A 12,082-nucleotide genomic window follows, 5' to 3' on the forward strand; every position below is an offset into this window, starting at 1 on the left:
ACCACAGAAATGGCAGGGGTGTGGCTGGCATCAGAAACACCTGTCACTAGGCGTGGCATGGCCCCTGCTGTTTCCTCCTCTCAGCTGTGTTCTTCCCAGCCTTGTTTCCTCACACTGGCTTCTTCACATAGCGGGAAACACATGTTCACATCTCTGAGATGACCAAAGAAGAATCGGGGCTTGCTCCTGTGTCCCCAAGGAAGAACGTAGGCCAAGAGCCTATCTTTGGATGGAGTGATTGGGGTCTGAGGAGGGGGCACCAGAGGAGGCGGCCTGGAGGGAATGTTTCTCCCTGTGCTGGGCGGGGCAGCCTGGGACTTGAGAAGTCCACATCTCCCCTCACGTCACACACTTAGACTAGAGGAAGAGGAGTCCCTGGAGAAAGGAGTTGCTGTCATGCCTACGTGAAATCCTCCATGCTCATGGCAGCCAACCAGGCAGATCTCTGCAAATGCATCTCCATCTACCGCCCAAGTGAGGGTTCTCATCACTGGGCATGCAGCGGGAGCTATCTATTTGTATATTGCAACTCACTGAACTCACTACAGGCAGTGACTCCAGTCACTAGGGAGCTTTGTGTGACTTTTATGTTTAAAACATTGTTTATTTCAAAGTTATCAGTACCTCACAAGTATTTTAACAACTGTTTGTTTAAAAGTATCTTCTTGATACAAAAATAAGAAGAAAGTGTGACACTTAAACATATTTGGATGGAGAGGAGGAATTCATTTGAAGTTAGTTTGATGCATTAGCTTGAAGTCACGGCGGAGGCTGATTTTAAAGCGACAGCAGCTCTCTCCCCGTCTCCTCTCACAGCGTGCCCATGGCAGCATGGAGGAGGAGGGGGAGGGGGAGGGGGAGGGGGAGGGGGAGGGAGAGGAGATCTGCCTGGAATGAGATCAGGCCCAGCCTGAAACCGTGGTGTTCAAATTGGTGGTTTCATCGTTTGTGTACATTCTTGTGAAGTCATTCCTGGGACTTTGTCCCTTCTGCCCTTGCTTGCTATTGTCTGTCTCAAGGGACTTCAGGGAACTGGGAACTGGGAATTGTGTTGCTCATGAATGCCACCTGTCACATATCCCGGGAGGCGATCAGGGAGGGAGGGACCGCCGCACAGTACTGCTGAGGACACATTCATTCTCAGCTCTTGCCCAAGTTTCCAGGGACTACCTCACTGAGGGCCAACCCCTGCTCTCCCACCCTTGCCATTGTGGGGAACTTCAGGTGCCTTCCTCCACCCACCATTCAAACTCCTGGCTGGAAGGAGCTGGCCAAGGCCTCGGAAGCTGCAGCAATGGATCTGGTGTCACGCCTCCAGGCCACTGAGCCCAAAGTCACACCTGGCCAGCTTCCTCTATCTCCTTTCTTCTGTGCTGAGGCCTCAGTTTCTCAATTCACCAAGACCACTTCCTGCCCCAAGGGGATTCCCCTGTGTCCTTGGTCGTGCAGACACAGTGCAACCCTGGAGCTGCCCTTGTGGGCTCCACCATGTGTGGCCATCCCATGCAGCTTTTCCCTAACGCCAGGGGCCTAAATCCAGAAGGAATGGGTGGAATAGGTGGGCCAAGAGCAAGAGTGTGATGGGATTTGCTCATAGGCATGAGTTGTGTAAGAGTCTTCTCAGTCAATGGAGAGACACCAGCCTTGGAGAGCCCTGGACATTTCCATATCAAAGACACTTGAAGTGGAGGAATGGGGCAGAAGAGAGGACTGGACTTGTTCTCTGAGAGCAGCTTTTGGGCTGTGGCTGGAGGTGGGCACAGGGGAGGTGCAGGATCAGCCCACCTCCTCTTCCTCCTTGGTCTTCAAAATGCCCGGTGCTGCCCTGCAAACTCTGTGGAACTGTGGAATGATCAGCTAGCCCTTTTAAGGCATCTGCTTCTAGATAAAAGAGGAGAGTCCCAGTGAGGCACTTGAGGAGAAAGAGAAGAGCCTGAAAAAGCTGATCTGCTACTTTTTTTTTTGAGACAGAGTCTTGCTCTGTTGCCCAGGCTGGAGTGCAATGGTGCGATCTAGGCTCATTGCAACCTCCGCCTCTGCAGTTCAAGCGATTCTCCTGCCTCAGCCTCCTGAGTAGCTGGGATTACAGTCACCCACCATCATGCCTAGCTAATTTTTGTGTTTTTAGTCGAGATGGGGTTTCATTATGTTGATCAGGCTGGTCTTGAACTCCTGACCTTGTGATCCATCCACCTCGGCCTTCCAAAGTGCTGGGATTACAGGCGTGAGCCACCGTGCCCCGCCCTGCTGTTTTGATATTATCTCACAGTTACTGAACCATGTGATCCATTTTTCTGACATTCTGACACAAAAGTCTCTTAGCATAACTTAAAATATTGTTTCTTAAAATGTAGGGGGCACAACAAAATCTCTTGAGCTTTCGTTCACACAGATTCCTTAGCAATTCCAGCTGAGTTGGCCGAGCCTGGGCCTCGTGTTCTGCATTTCTCGTGGGCTCAGGTGCTGTTGGCTGCAGGTCTGGGCAGCACTGGCTGAGAGCACAGGGCTGGTGGTCCTGCGGGGTTGTGGATGTGCCGTCCACCTGGAGGGCAGCTCGTACTCCTAGTTCAAGCCTGACTTGCAGAAACATTTGCAAAGATTTCATAAGCCTCACTGTTGTGACACTGCCTCTGTTCTCTTCCCAGTTCTGTGTCATGGTGACAACCCACAGGCCAAAGGAAACTAGAAAAGAGGTTTCTGGTATGAACTGTCAGGGCTCCTCTCCTCTCTATTTCACGATTTCTGCACTGTCACCAGGTTAGCAGTATTCTTTGATGATCTTAAATTCTCTAAATTTAGCTTCTCAATAGAGCCTGCTTCCGGTAACAGGAATGGGCAGATGGAGTGGGCAGACTGGTAGTAACAGATCTTTCTAAATCTACCAAAGAGGCCAACGACAACTCCAGCTTACAAACGGCAGCATGTCCATCAAAATCTGTGGCCATCCAGGTCTGTTCTCTCCCAAGGAGGAAGGAGCCAAGGTTTCTCCAACCAGGGAGAAAAGGAGACAAGGAAAGAGGGAGGCACACGGCACTTCAATCATCTTCCCATCAGAGTTCATTCCGTCCCTATTTGAATATCATGCGAGTTAATGAAACAATTCTGACTTCCATAGCATCTCCCTTCTGAAAACTGCTAATATTTCTTAATGCTTTCCTATATAAACAGTCAAAATAATCCTGCCTTAAGTTTGCATAGCACGTGACAGTTGGTAGAATATTATTATCTGCATATCTTACTTGATTTTCATAAGAAACTTCCCATGTAAAAGTGGCCCTGCCAAAAAATAAAAGTGAGCCTAGAAGTCATTGTTATACCCACTTCCAAGCTGAGGAAACTGAGGCCTGAATGAGTGAAGTGACTTACCAGAGATTGAACAATGGCCTTGTCTCAAACACCATTTTTCTCAACATAGAAGCTTGTTGGAAGGATGTAAAATACATATTTAACAGCTCCTTAGCAAAATGGAGAGTTTCATTTTAGTGGTTCTTATGATATCGATAACAACTATGTATTTTTAAACAGCATGAGTTTTTAGAGATTATTGTAATTTATCCTCCTTTAAGAGATAAGGAAGCTGAGGCTAGAGAGGCTGATATCCTATGATCCAGAAGTTGTTCAGATCTGTTTTATGATTTATGACCTTAAGCATGTTAATTATATTTTTAAATTCTACTTCATTAAAACATCATGGGAAGGTACAGCAACACTGTATTTGCCATGAGGATATTGCATAAACTATCATGAAGCAGAAGGGATGTGAATCCTGTTTTTAGTGCATTAGTAGGAAATTCATACCATATCCTAAGCTACACCAGTCATTCCACTCTGCAAACCAGAGCATGGGAAATGATCTCAAGTCATGACTAGTCCACTGCCCTGAGCCGGGGGACATTCACACCTACACTATCTGAGACATGTACATGCCTATTCTTGAAAAGCACCATCTTCTGTGGCGAGGAAAGGCAGTTAAGCAATTGCTTGCTGAAAACCTACTAGGAGCCAAACATTGTGGAGTGGACATGACTTTGATATGACTATGCTTGCCCTCAGAAAGCTTATAATCTATAGCCAAAAAGACAGAACCTCTGTAATGTGATGTGAGCAGAGGAAACAGAGACTTAATAAACTGTATCGTTCATTTTTAAATAGACCCTGGGGTAGGATTTCAAAAAATTAGGACATGGAAGAAATATGGAATTCAAATTCAAATACTTTTTGCTTCAAACAAAGTTGAGGAATCAGAGATGGCAGTTGAGTAACTTCCATGCAGAGTAAAGAAATACCACACCCAGGACTTTGCAGTTGCTCAAGCAGATGGCCACATGGAGCCTGGCTTCCTCAGAGCCTGCTGTGACTAGAGCACAACCAGCCCAAGTGACAAGAGACCTGCCCTTTGTGTGCACCTGCGACTCAAGCTTCCGACATTCACCATTGCCCACACTGGGGGAATCTCGTACCAGAAAGTCTATTCATGGCCCAATAGACTTTCCATTTCACTGCACTTGTCTCAAGTACCTGGAACAGTGATGAGGTGATGAGGCAGGTAGAGAATTTGCAGGCTATGGAGTGGAATTCATGTATTTTATTCCTCAGTAAGGAGTCAAATGAGTGAGAAGGTGTGTTTTCTTTTTTTTGAGACCGGGTCTCACTATGTTGCCCAGGCTGGAGTGCAGTGGCTATTCACAGGCGCGATCCCACTACTGATCAGCATGGGAGTTTTGACCTGCTCTGTTTCTGACCTGGGCCGGTTCAGCCCTCCTTAAGCAACCTGGTGTTCCCCCGCTCCCGGGAGGTCACCATATTGATGCCAAACTTAGTGCGGACACCCGATCGGCATAGGACACTACAGCCCAGAACGCCTGGGCTCAAGCAATCCTCCCATCTCAGCCTCCCGAGTAGCTGGGACTACAGGTACATGCCACCGTGCCCAGCAGAAGGTGTATTTTCACTGGAAGCCACAAGCTAGAGCAAAATAGGCACGAGGCATGGACGGACTTGCTCAAAAGCCTCTCTCTTCCCTCAGAGCCCAGCTAGCCCATGTGTGCCTTTGTGGACTCAGAAAAAGGCGTCCTCTCCTCTGGATTTCTGTCTGCTCACTGTCAGCCCTCAGCCAGGCCCCCTAGGCATTGCCCCATCCACACAGCCACACAGCAGCCAGTTCCCCACCCATGCAGCAATCTCAAGTTTGGATGACACACCTGGAGAGAAGCAGCAGCCATCGTTAGAAGGGGTGACAGGGGAGGGGCAAGAAGGAGGCAAGCGCAGGTGGCATTGGGGACTCAGGACTGCCTGAAGGCTTCATAAGTCACTGCATGTGTTTAGAGCAAGGAAGAAAAGATAAATGACAGCTATAGGTAGGGAGGCAGGAGATGGGTCTGAAAAGAGCCTGTTTGCCACTAAAAACTTATTTCTAGGCTACTGATGGCAGGTCACATAGCACAGTGTAGTGGTTCTCAAAGTGTGGTCGGTGTGGACCAGCCCCATTAGCACCACCTGAGAACTTACTGTTAGAAATACAAATTCTTAGGCCCCATTGAAGATGGACTGAATTAGAAATTCTGGGATTTTTAATGAGCCCTCTAGGCAATTCTGATTGCATATAAGGGCCTGGGAGCCACGGGCAAGGGGGCCGGGCAGATCAGGCTCTGGGGGTTTCCAGCCTAGCTGACTCTCAGGAAGTCACTTCACCACCTTAAGTTGTACGTTCCTTTTCTCCATATAAAAGAGACATAATACCAGCACTGCCTTATGCAGTCTTTTTGGAAATGGAGATCACAAATGGAAAACATTTTGCATGGTGCCCAGCATATGGCTGGCAGGGAATACATGTCTGCAGTTGCTGCTGCCAGCCAAAATGAAGCATCAAGTGTGCTTGCAAGACTGCAAGCCTCTGCTGTCCCCAGGTTCAGCCTGGCCCCTGAGAGGAAAAAGTGAAGGAGGATGCAGGCTGGCGTCCAGGGGGAGTCCAGAGGGAGAGTGCAGTGCCCAACCCGTAACCACCCAGGGCCCTGGAACACCGCAAGGGCTCAAGGCCATGAGCAACAGCACCTGGGGTCGCACGCAGCTGGGCTGGAAAGCTGACCCAGCCTGAGGGCTCAGCATGGGCTTTGAGAGGAAAACAATCCTTGACTGAGATAGGGAGAATGACTAATGGCGATAACCAACATTTAGGGACCATGTGCAGGAATTGACTTAAGCAATGCCAGATTTGAATCATGTAACCTCCATTGGGATTAAGTAATATTTTAATCCCCATTTTAAAAATGAGGAAATAGGAATACAATAACCTGACCAAGGTCATGGAGTAAAGTGGCTCAGATAGGATTTGAACCAGAGCAGACAGACTTTTGGGTCCACAAGCCTTGTCATTTACGGTTGGCTGGAGAGCTGAAAGAACCCTGGGGGCGGGGTGCTGAAGGAGGACAGAGTGGTGTGAAGCTCTCCATTTCTCTTACTAAATCCAGTTCTAGGCCGGGTGCGGTAGTTCACACCTATAATCCCAGTACTTTGGAAGGCTGAGGTGGGTGGATCACCTGAGGTCCCAAGTTTGAGACCAGCCTGGATAGCATGGTGAAATCCCCATCTCTACTAAAAACACAACAATTAGCTGGGCGTGATGGCATATGGCTGTAATCCCAGCTACTTGGGAGGCTAAGGCAGGAGAATCGCTTGAACCCAGGAGGCAGAGGTTGCAGTGAGCTGAGATTGTGCCACTGCACTCTAGCCTGGGTGATAGAGCGAGACTCTGTCTCAAAAATAAAATAAAATAAAATAAAATAAATAAATCCAGTTCTTAGGTGCCCAGTGTGTCCTATCCCCTGTGGATGAAACGGCCAATGGGGTGCAGCACGGAGGGATGCAGCCCCCCGCCCCGTAGCTCCAACTCAGCCATGAAAAGTCACACACTAAGAGACTAATTCTGCATGTGGGAAATCACGTGAGTGGTGAGAATCAGCAAGCTATAAACAGATGGTGTAGGTCTCCAATTTTCACACACACACACACACCCATTGGAAAAAATTCCCAAAGGACGTACTAAAATGTTTATAGTGGTTACCACTGAGAAAAAAATATTAAATATTAAAGTTGATTTTTATTATCTTTTATCGACTTTTTAATCTCTCCTGTGTCTATGTGCAATGATCATGTATTACTTTTGCAGTCAGAAAAATACATAAGCTCTACTTTAAAACCGTTTATTAATCTATCAGGTTAATGACAAATACTGAAACTCAGTCTTGGCCTGAACCTGGTCACCTGGACCTGGTGGAAGCCCTGGTGAGAGACAGCGCGGACATTGCCTCACTCTCTCCTGGCTGAAGCCTGCCTCCTGGTGGACAGAAACATCAGGGCAGACTTCTGTTTTAAACCTCTACATACACACCTCAGGGAAAGTTTATTTATCCCCTCATTTTGTCATTCACAAATATGTACCCATCACATTCTACTTGTCCAGCATGACGGGACTGTAAAAATAAATTTGAGATGAGGCCTTGAGGAAAATGGCTTCTGTCTACTTTCATTCACATTTTCTTTTGTTTCAACAGTATGGTATTGTACGGTAGTTTTCTTCATGTAAATCCTGCTCCTCAGTTACAATTCAGTTTATTTCCAGGTTGCTATTGAGAATGGAATCTTTTTCTTGGTGTCTTTTCTGATTACCGTAGTGGCCTGAAAGCTATGGATTTCCATTCTTGTTTCCATGTAGCCACTTTACTGGACTGTTAGCTGTTCGGACTATTCTCGGCTCTCAAGATATACAATCACACAGAAAGAATTTTGTTTCTTCTGAAATAGAGCAGTAGTATTTCTCATTTCAGAAATCTGCCCACACTGGGTATTCTTCACCACTCTTGCCTGGCTTTTTAACTGGGGAAACTTCTGGTTGTTCCTGCTCGTGGGAGAGGCTGGCAGGAGATGAGAGGGCAGGAGAGAGAGGGGTCAAACCATCCATTTCCTCCTCCAGCCCCCAGTTCCCTACTCCAGACGTGCAGCAGCTGCTGAGTTTTTCGCCTCCGCTAAGGGCTGCAGTTCCTGTCTGAAGGCCGCTGGCCAATTCCTGCTCTCCCAAGGATTCCTGCCTGTTCCCACCCCTTATCTCTTCAGGTCTGGCCAGGGAATTGCTTCATACCTTGTGTTGGTCCCTGACCCTTCCCCATACTTTTCAAAGACTTGTGATCCCTGATTAAAAGTTACTCAGTGGCCTGTTGAGGGACCATCCTCCCTGGAGCCTTGACTGGCTTAAGAGCTTCAAAGCGTTTAGTTTTAAATGATTGCTTTCTATGAAGATTTGTTAACTTGATTAAAAATTATTTACTTCTGTTGGTTTCTACTTAAGTTATAAAGGCCTTTGTGGGCTCAAACTGCCTGGAACTGCATCTATGAATGGGTAGTAATGCTTTCAAACTGTAGTCACTACACAAAGGCTAATTCATAAAAAAGTAAGACATCCATGGCATTTACATGAAAGTATAGGAAATTCACACTTTCTCATGTAATGTCAGTATCAAAAGGCAGGTTCTCTCATTTGGAATTAATTGATAACATTGTCTAGGGTTGAAGGCTTGTATCTGAAAAGATGAGTTAACAACTACTCTTACTGCAACAATTGGAACGAATCTCTGCAAGTCACCATTCTTACTGTTATTAAATTCCGGTTTGGCTGTATGAGGGTGAACAAAACTACAAAATACACTCAGAACATAAGGAATAAATTGTGTCTGGTGGTGATACTACTTTTTCAGAAACAGTACATAACTTGTGATATTTATTTATTTCTTGTTTTTTGAGATGGAATCTTGCTCAGTCGTCCAGGCTGGAGTGCAGTGTAGAGGCTCACTGCAACCTCTACCTCCCAGGTTCAAGCCATTCTCCTGTCTCAGCCTCCTGAGTAGCTGGGATTACAGGTGTGCACCACCCCGTCTGACTAATTTTTGTATTTTTAGTAAAGATGTGGTTTCACCATGTTGGCCAGGCTGGTTTCAAACTCCTGACCTCAAGTGATCCACCTGCCTCAGTCTCCCAAAGTGCTGGGATTATAGGTGTGTGCCACTGCATGTGGCCCATAATTTGTGATATTTAAATGGCATCATACAAAAGGGCTGCCCCCAATTGTTGAAATCTACTATAAACAGGCAAGAGATCTGCCTCCTTCACCAGAAACCAGCTCACTGCATTAGTTTTTCCCAGGGTTCAGCTAATGTTGTATGTTCACACTCATACTCACTGTGGTATGTGGTATTTAGGCAGTAAACATCTGCTTTAAAAAACTTAAAAAAAAAACTGCTTTCATATAAGATCCGTTGAAACCAAAAAATGAACGTTTCCAAACTTTCAAGCTTGATTTTACAATTACAGAAAGTTGGCTCCTCAGCGTCCGCGGCTGGATACAGCAAGAACTGTGCTGCAGGCTCTCCCCAGTCCCGCATGCTCCGGAGCAGGCCCTGTGTCTGTGTTACACAGTGTGTGTCCAGGGCCACATGTCTCTCATTGTGTATTTTTTGGCTTGAGTTATGATGCTTGCATATTTTCCTGGCATAAATGCACACCTGTGCTTTCACCACCCCTGGGCTCTCCGTCCCTCAGCAAACTGGCAAGAGCGAGTCATGACTGACCAGCTTATTTGCAAGTTAATGCTACCTCCAGTTATATCACAGCACATTTCTTATCTGAAAGTGACTCCATCCCCCAACAAAAATGTTATTTTTAAAGAATCAAAATTGGCTGGGCACGGTGGCTCACACCTGTAATCCTAGCACTTTGGGAGGCCCAGGCGGGTGGATTGCCTGAGCTCAGGAGTTCAAGACCAGCCTGGGCAACACAGTGAAACCTCTTCTTTACTAAAACACAAAAAAATTAGCCAGGCATGGTGGCATGCGCCTGTAGTCCCAGCTACTCAGGAGGCTTAGGCAGGAGAATTGCTTGAACCCGGGAGGTAGAGGTTGCAGTGAGCCGAGATCACACCCTGCACTCCAGCCTGTGCAAAAGAACAAGGCTCCGTCTCCAAAAAAAAACCAACAATAAAAACTGGGCAATAAATTTCTTAATGAAATACTAGTAGAGATAATGGATTGAACCCATATGTAATTTTATTTCCTCCTAAGCCTCCACCAAAACTACAGTAAAGGAATCCTTAAAAGCCATCAATCCTTAAAAGTAAGGAGAACAAGTGAGAGAATGGGAACATGATGCTGGAGGTGGAAACCTGATGGGCAAATGCTAAGTGACCTGGTAAGTCGAGTAAGGAATGCCAAGGGGTCAACGTGGCAAACATCTCAGAGGCCTGGAAGGTGGCAGCAGGTAGGGAAGTTAAGAGGAAGATGGGTCCCCAGGCACCCTCTCCTACTCCATGCCATGGGAAGTACTCTGAAGCAGAGGGCCCCAGATAGAGCCAGGGGCTTGGGTACTATTTCAGTCAGAAGGTCAAAATTATAGGCACATACTAATTAATGTATGACAACGGTCCTCTTTCCCTACCTGGCACTCAGAAGTCAGGGCAGGGAGCCATGCCTTGACCTACTCGACTGAAGAGATGAGCCTTACCCTACCTACCATTTAGTCTCAACACTGTGGCAAGGGATCTCTATAACATCTAAGTCTTATCATGACACTCCTTTGGGGGAAACCCTGAGTGTAAGAGTCCTCACCGTGACCTAAAGGTCCCACCTTATCTGAAGCTCCATGATCCTCGAACTTGACTTCTATCACTGTTTCCCCCACTCTGGCGAGACTGGTCTCCTTACTAGACCCTGAACCCACCCAGCCTTCCTTCCTCCCGCAGGGCCTTTGCACTTGCTGTTTCCTCTGCCTGGGGTGTCTGAATGGCACTTTCACTTCCTTGAAGTCTCGACTCAAACACCCTTGTGAGATCCACCTTGGCCACTGTACTAAAACTGCACCCCTATCTCCCTACACTTTCCATATCCATTCTTCCATTCATTTTCTCCTTAGCATAGCACTTATTATTTGAGATATTAACATGTTATTTTTCACACCATAGGCTTTGAGCACAAGATTTTTGGTCTCTTCTGCTCACTGATGTGTTTCCAACATCATCAACAAGAATGCTTAGCACAAAGCAGGCACTCAATATTTATTGAAGCCAGGCATGGTGGCTCACATAATCCCAGCACTTTGGGAGGCTGAAGTGGGTGGATCACCTGAGGTCAGGAGTTCGAGACCGATCTGACCAACATAGCGAAATCCTGTCTCTACTAAAAATACAAAAATTAGCTGGGTGTGGTGGGCAGCGCCAGAAATCCTAACTACTTGGGAGGCTGAGACAGGAGATTTGCTTGAATCAGGGAGGTGGAGGTTGCAGTGAGCCAAGACTGCGCCACTGCACTCCAGCCTGGGCAACAGAGTGAGACTCTGTCTCAAAAAAGTAAATAAAATTAAAATAAATAAAAATATTTATTGAATGAGTAAAAAAAGAAACTTCCCTAGAACTGAAAGACAAAACTCCCTAGGGTTTCCAGATTGAAAGTCCCACCAAGTGCCCAGTGTACTTTTAAAACATGGGGAACAAAGACAGAGGAGTCTGCAAGTTGATAGAGGTTACAAACAAAAGACCACACACATCAGGATGCCTTCAAACTGACAGCAACGTGGGAAGGTGGAAGACAACCGACAAGTAATTTCTGACCTACAATTTATTCCTATCGAACCTCTCAGACACATCTGAAGGTAGAATAAGAGCATTTTGAGTCTCTCGAGGCCTAAAAATATTTTTCCTCCACACACCCCTGCTCCATAAAGCTACTAGAGGATATGTACCCCCTGCACCAGAAAACACAGGATCCTGCAATCAGACGGGGTGTGCAGGGAGAAGCAAAGGAAGCTCCAGGGTGATGAAGGGAGATTCTGGGGATGGCAACTGCACACTACAGTGCAGCCTCTCCAGGCAGAGGGAGGGAGGCCCAGTCAGGACCAGGGCTCTGCAATGTACAGTCCCTCCGGCATGATAAAAACTACTAGAGGACGGGTCACACTGAAATAGCAGAATAAACCAAGAAGGTATGGTGGCGCATACAGAGGATGGGAATCTCACTCAGAAGAAAGGCAGAGGACGTCCCGGGCC

The sequence above is a fragment of the Callithrix jacchus genome, chromosome 4, assembly GCF_049354715.1.
Source record: "Callithrix jacchus isolate 240 chromosome 4, calJac240_pri, whole genome shotgun sequence".
Lineage (NCBI taxonomy): Eukaryota > Metazoa > Chordata > Mammalia > Primates > Cebidae > Callithrix > Callithrix jacchus.